We start from the raw sequence: 6423 nt of genomic DNA on the forward strand, positions 1-6423 counted from the left end.
ATCCTCCTGCTTATCCATTTTGAATCAAGCGCGAGATTCTTCCCTTTACATTTACACATCTATACAAAAGAATAGTATAGTTGTGTGAGTGCGGCAGCCATAGCAGGACTGACGAAGCCTGGCGCCACCTGCCTCTAGCTTGACAGTGAAAGAACCTCATGTCGTTACGGTGTCTTTACGATATCGCAAAGACACCGAAACTACATGGACATAGGATGTCGTAAAATTGTCGTAAAGATGTCGTAAAGACGTCAACAAATTTTGTGCCCACTGGGATTATAACTATCCATATTTTTTTACATCAACCATAAAACGACTTGCCTCAACATCAGTGGACATCGTTCGAAAATAACGCAGGACTAAAAAATATTTTGGGGAGTCTACATAGAGTTGACTAGGTGTACTATATGTTTTTTGGGTAAATACGAATCCTTCCTCAGATGACTCCAGCGTTTCAGGATTTTGATTAAATTAAAAAAATAATCTATAGTCACCAATGTTACAGTCCTACAACAACATACTCTACAAACCTACAAAAAATTCATCAAAAAATAAAATAATCAATCTCTTTCCCTTATTGAATAAATTTCACTACCTTCAGTATTTTTGATCTGCTATTAACATTTATTACACTCTGTGAATACAATATTATCATAAAATTAATATGTTTCAAAGTGAATGTAAAAGTAATAAAAGACAAAAAAAAAGATAAAAAATAAATAAATAAAAAAAAATCGCTCTAAAGACTGCTACCTTGACGTGTTGAAGAGGCTTCCTTCTTGTTATTATGAGAAAATTAATGCAGTCAATCGAAAATTAACAGCTGGTAATATAAATATCAAGTATGGTTGTAGCTAAGATGGTTGTAACTCAGATTGGAATAATGCAGATTTAGAAAATATGTGCTTAAAAACAAACTTCTCGAGGAATCATTTCTCTATTGTGAAGAACATATACATTATATGCATTTTCAGGTCACGTTTAATATATTTGAGGTTAGGATTTAAGAGTTTTGAGGTTAGATTTCTATGAATTTGAATTTAAGCAATGCGCAGTTAAACAATATACGCATGAAACCATTTGTTTCAAGAAATGATCTCCTACGAATAAAATTATACATTTATATGCCTTTTTTCCTTAAATTTACTGAATTTAAGATGAAATTTTAAAGGTTTGAGGTTAGATATATATGAAATAGAATGTAAATAAAGAAGAGTTAGAAAATACATATTAAATAATATGTTTCAAGAAAAGATCTTTGTCTCGGTAAAGAAATTACCCCCATTATACATTTTAGCTCGAGTTAAACCGATTTAAGGTTAGGTTTATGAGTTTGAGGTGTGTGGGTTTGAGATTTGTGGGTTTGGGATGTGTGGGTTTGGGGTTTATGGATTTGGGGTGTAAGGGTCTGCGATTTGTGGGTTCAGGGTGTGCGGGTTTGTAGAATATGTTATTATAGGTCTGTAAAATGATTTATTATAGGTTATTTTTATTTTTTTTCTCAATTTAATCACAATCCTGACAAGCTGGAGTTATTCTGACGATGGATTCGTATTCAGCGACCCAAAAAACATACAGTGCACCTCGTCAATTCTATGTAGACGCCAGAAAATATCTTGTAGTCCTGTCCTATTGGGCACAAAATTTCGCGACGTTTTTACGAAATCGTTACGACAACGTTACGACAACTTTACGACGTCCTATGTCATAAATATGTCGTAAATATGTCGTAAGGATGTCGTAAAGACGTCGCCAAATTTTGTACCCACTGGGGCGTTATTTTCAAACAATTTTCATTGTTGATGAGGCTAGTCATTTTGTGGTTAATAAAAAAATCTGGGTAGTTATAACAATTCTCTCACTGGCAATATTAAGTATGACATTTTTAGAGAAGAATACAATTTTTATTTTTTATTATTTAATTAAAATCATCACGTAGCTTGAATTTTTCCCCATATTTATCATTTTTGGGCGGGAGATTCAAATGTATTATGGAAGAGAACTTAAAAACAGTTATTAAATACCTGAAAAATGTAATTTTTGTAGAAAATTTTGGAATATTTGGTTTTTAAATTGCGGATTTTCCTCCATCATCCGAATTGATGTAGATTTTGTTAAAAATAAAAAAGGCCGAATCGTATTTGTTATCGTAAATTACAACAGGTGGTTCACTTGTAAGAAACGTAGATAAATTAATTCAAAACCTTGGTGCTTTGGCATGGAAAAAGTTTTGGTAAAAAAGATTTGCAATCAATATTTTTATAAGATTTTAAAACAAAAATTTGTTACAAAAAATTTTTGAAGCAATGTATTTAAATTAGTGTTTTTTTTTCAAAAGTTGATTCCTTTGAATCATATAAGATACCGAAACCTCAGATATTCTGGAAAATGATTAATTACTTTCCGGGAAAAAGTTTTATATTTACTTATTTCATTTCTTGACAAAATCAACAATTCTTTTATTTTAACAAATATAATAAAACCTATATCATTTTTCCAAAAATTTACATGAATTCAAATGATGAAAAAAAAATAAATATAGAAAAAACCAAAAATTAAAAATTGTAGAAAAAAAGGTCTTCTTCTTATTTGCAGTTGATCAGAAAGTTCTACGACAAGTTTTTCTGAAAGCTTTTGTTCAAACAATTAAAAAATTTTTGTCAAAAATTTGACTGGGCTTTTTACTTTTATTTGAGTTCATTGTTACATTAATTGCTGAATTCTTATATCATAACCATTTTGTTGGAAATCTGCCTTGTTTTGTTGAATTCAAATAGTTTTGTATTCAAATAAAAATATTTTTTTTTAGTTAAAATATTATCTATTACTTCTTTGTTAAGAATTAATTTCTTTAAATTGGAACTTTTATTGTTTGTTGAAGATTCTTCGTTGTAGTTGGAAATCCACTTCTTTTTTTAAAAACTTATAATCTCTATCAAAGATGTTACGCAAAAATGTTTCTTTGTCTTTTTGGGCGTTCCTGAATATTTTAAGTGATTTTTGTATTACTTTTACATTATTCGATATACAATATTTACATTTTTAAAAATATGAACTTGTTTACAAAAATTCCCAATCCCTACCGAAGTTCAGAATTTAATAATTTTTAAAATTCGTTCATTGGAGTTCTGTATATCTTTTCGATAAAATTTAGCATAAAGTAAAATAGAATGCCTCTGAAAAATGTATGCGTACAAAAAAATGTCTTTTAATCTTTTCCAGAGTTAATAAAATTTTTCAGTAGATGTTTTTTTCTGCTCTATATAAATACAGAGAAACACATATTGTGGCACAATTTTTCAGTTCCTCTTCCCACAAAACAATAGTGCTTTGTGAAGAAAATACATAATTTATAACCTTGTGTGTTGGTAAATATACGAGATAATAAGCAACTTCACTATATACGGGAAAGCTCATAAATTTTTGCATTTAAAACAATTCACGATTTAATACAAAATATCAATTTCAAGTTTAGCAGATTTTAAGACAATTTTTTTCATTTTAAAGATTTGAAAAAATTAAAAATGGTTTTCTAAAATTACGAAAAAGAATGCAAAAGATTTAGGAGAAAATTTTGATAATTTTTAACTAGAAAAGATTTTAAATAATTAAAACGTAAGTTTTTCATCGTTTCCAATGAAAAGCTTCGAAATCTTATACCACTTTGAAAGATTTCAAGAGAATAAAATACATCCCTTAGAATTTCTGGGAATATTTTTAATCCTTTTCTATTCGAAATTAATAGTTTTTAAAGAATATTTGTAAAAGATCTAAAAAAAATGTCAATTTTTTTGTTATAACCTCCGAAAAATGTGGTAGTTGTTAGGGCCATATTTTTTAATATAAATGTTTAAAAAATTTGAGGAATAATTAGATTCACGGTTTTGGTGAAAATCATTCTTTTTTGGACAAATTCAACTCTTTTTGATCTAAAATGAAAATATTTTTTTATTGAAATATCATCTATTAAATTTGTCTATTAGAATTATACGCCTTTTTTGTTTGAAAATTTAACTGCAGTTGAAAAGTTGAATTAATTGATTGAAAACGGACATGTTTGGTCGAAGGTAAATTTTGTTAGTCAAAAATTAAACTCCGTAGTTTAAAATTCGGCTATTTTAGTAGGAAATTAATCTTCTTTGTGAAAAATTCATCTTTTTGCTCAAAAGTTCGACCTTTGGGTTGAAATTGAACTTTTTTGTTATAAATTATTATATTCTGGTTAAAAAATGAAGCAGGTTTTAGAAAATTCGTTTCTTTTGGAAAATACCGAATATTTTTTGGTTAAAAATTGAATCCCGTTTGAAAATTAATCTTTTCTGGTTAAGGATATAACTATTTTGATCAAAATTCGTCCTCTTAGATTAAAAATTGTTTTTATGGTTTAAAATTTTATCTTTTTTGTTTGAACTGTCATTTTTGGTTAAAATTTGGATGTTTATAATTAATCTTTTTCAGTTAAAAATTGAACTACTTGTTTAGAAGTTAAACTACTTTTTCAAAAAGTGACCCGTTTGATCAAAGATTTATCACTTTAGTTAAAAATTAATTTCTTTTGTTAACATTTTTTTTGTTTCGTAGAAGAATAATTTTCTTAACTTCGGTAACTTCGGTTGAACATAATTCTTTTTTGGATGAAAAAGAAATTATGTATTACATTTATCGTTGACAATTCATCTTGCTTGGTTTAAAATTCATTATATTGATTTAAATCAAGAATTAACTTAAAAAAAGAACCTGTTTTTAAAAATTCCATTTTGTCTCCAATATTATTTTTCAGCTCACTAGAATTGCCGTCATCGAACATCCTTAATCGCAATAAAAAATTTTTCAGTATGAAACACTTTATTCCTGTTCAATTCACGTTCATTGCTTGTAAGTAATTTAGAGTTCATGTTGAATTATACAGACACACAAAAAAAGATCTTGTCCATCAGACGAGACAAACATTTCTGTACATTTCTAGGGTCACACAATTCGAATACAAGATTAGGTTGACTCAGTCAGATAGAATAAAGTTCCTAACCTCAAAAAAGTGAAAAATTTCAACTTTTATTACTTTTTCAGGTTAAGAACAAAATGCGATCTCCCAGTGTCAAAACTATCTTGGATTCGGATTCAGCGGCCCCAGAAACGTATAGAAATGTTTGCCTCGCCTCGTGGACAATACCTTTTTTTGTGTGTCTGTGTTATTAATAAGATAAATCTGCAAGATAGGAACTAATATCTGCACATTGCAGGTTTCTCAACCTACATTTCAGCTCAAGTTTTCGAACCAATTGTACCTGCCGCAATGGAACAAGAATTGAAATTATCTCTGGACGAATTCTATATACAATGCGAAAAAAGAGGAGTACTTGATGAAGTCCTTCAATTTCAGTACGTCAGTGTGACAACCGCACATGCTTTGGCGCGAGACTTAGTGAAAGTTGCAAAAACAAAGGAAACAATAGATGACCATGTTTGGGATGAACTGATGACCTATTGTCTACTAAGAAATCCTCAAATTCATGCCATGTGGAGAGAACGCGTTGTTAAAATAAATAAATGTCTTTCTGAAAGTCAGAAATTGATGGGAAAGGAAAAAACTGATTTCACAATTTTACTAACTGAAGCATACTCTCTTGCCGTGATAAAATTGTATGTTAAGTTGTGCTAAGTATATTTTTACAGTGAACTCTCACTTATTCCAAGGAACGAGAAACTTAAATATTCGGATATTCCAAGTCTGCATTGGCCCCCACCTTTAACGGAAGTCGTGGGGTGATTTTATTTAGCAACATTTATTGGCTGACCCAACCTTGGATCGATGTGCACGTTGTAAGCATGTGTGCGACCTTGAAAACAAAGAAGGGGTTCCCCCTCTCAGGGTCTCTTTTTGATTGGTCCGACACTGGCGCGAGCGAGACCGTACAGGGACAGTGCTGGGCGGTTTGCTTGTAATATCCGAGCATGGTGGAATTGGAATAAGTGACTCTTGGAAGAAGTGAGAGTTCACTGTAGCTGATTATTAATTTCCAATGCATACAACATAAAAGGCAATAATTATATTTTTTTATAATTAGGTCCCAGAGGAAGTTGGAAGAGATATAATGCAGAATCCTAACCCAAAGTAGCAGTAATTGGAGAGTTTTTCTTTGTGAAGGGAAATATTGGTCAACATATAAATCTACATCCTATATAAATTAATTAATTATATTCTTTAGTATCATGTCAAAATAAATATGTTTATATCATTAAATTTTCTATGAGAAAACTAACTTTATAATCATAATAATGGCATCTATGAAAGCTGTATTCCGGAGATGTCAATAAATACGATGTATGCATTTGAATTCACTGGGAATATTTATTTTTAGTAGTATGAATTTTTTTCTAGTTTTTTGTTGATGAAATGACTATTTTTTGTACAATAGATAGACA

This window comes from Belonocnema kinseyi, chromosome 3 (assembly GCF_010883055.1).
Source record: "Belonocnema kinseyi isolate 2016_QV_RU_SX_M_011 chromosome 3, B_treatae_v1, whole genome shotgun sequence".
NCBI lineage: Eukaryota > Metazoa > Arthropoda > Insecta > Hymenoptera > Cynipidae > Belonocnema > Belonocnema kinseyi.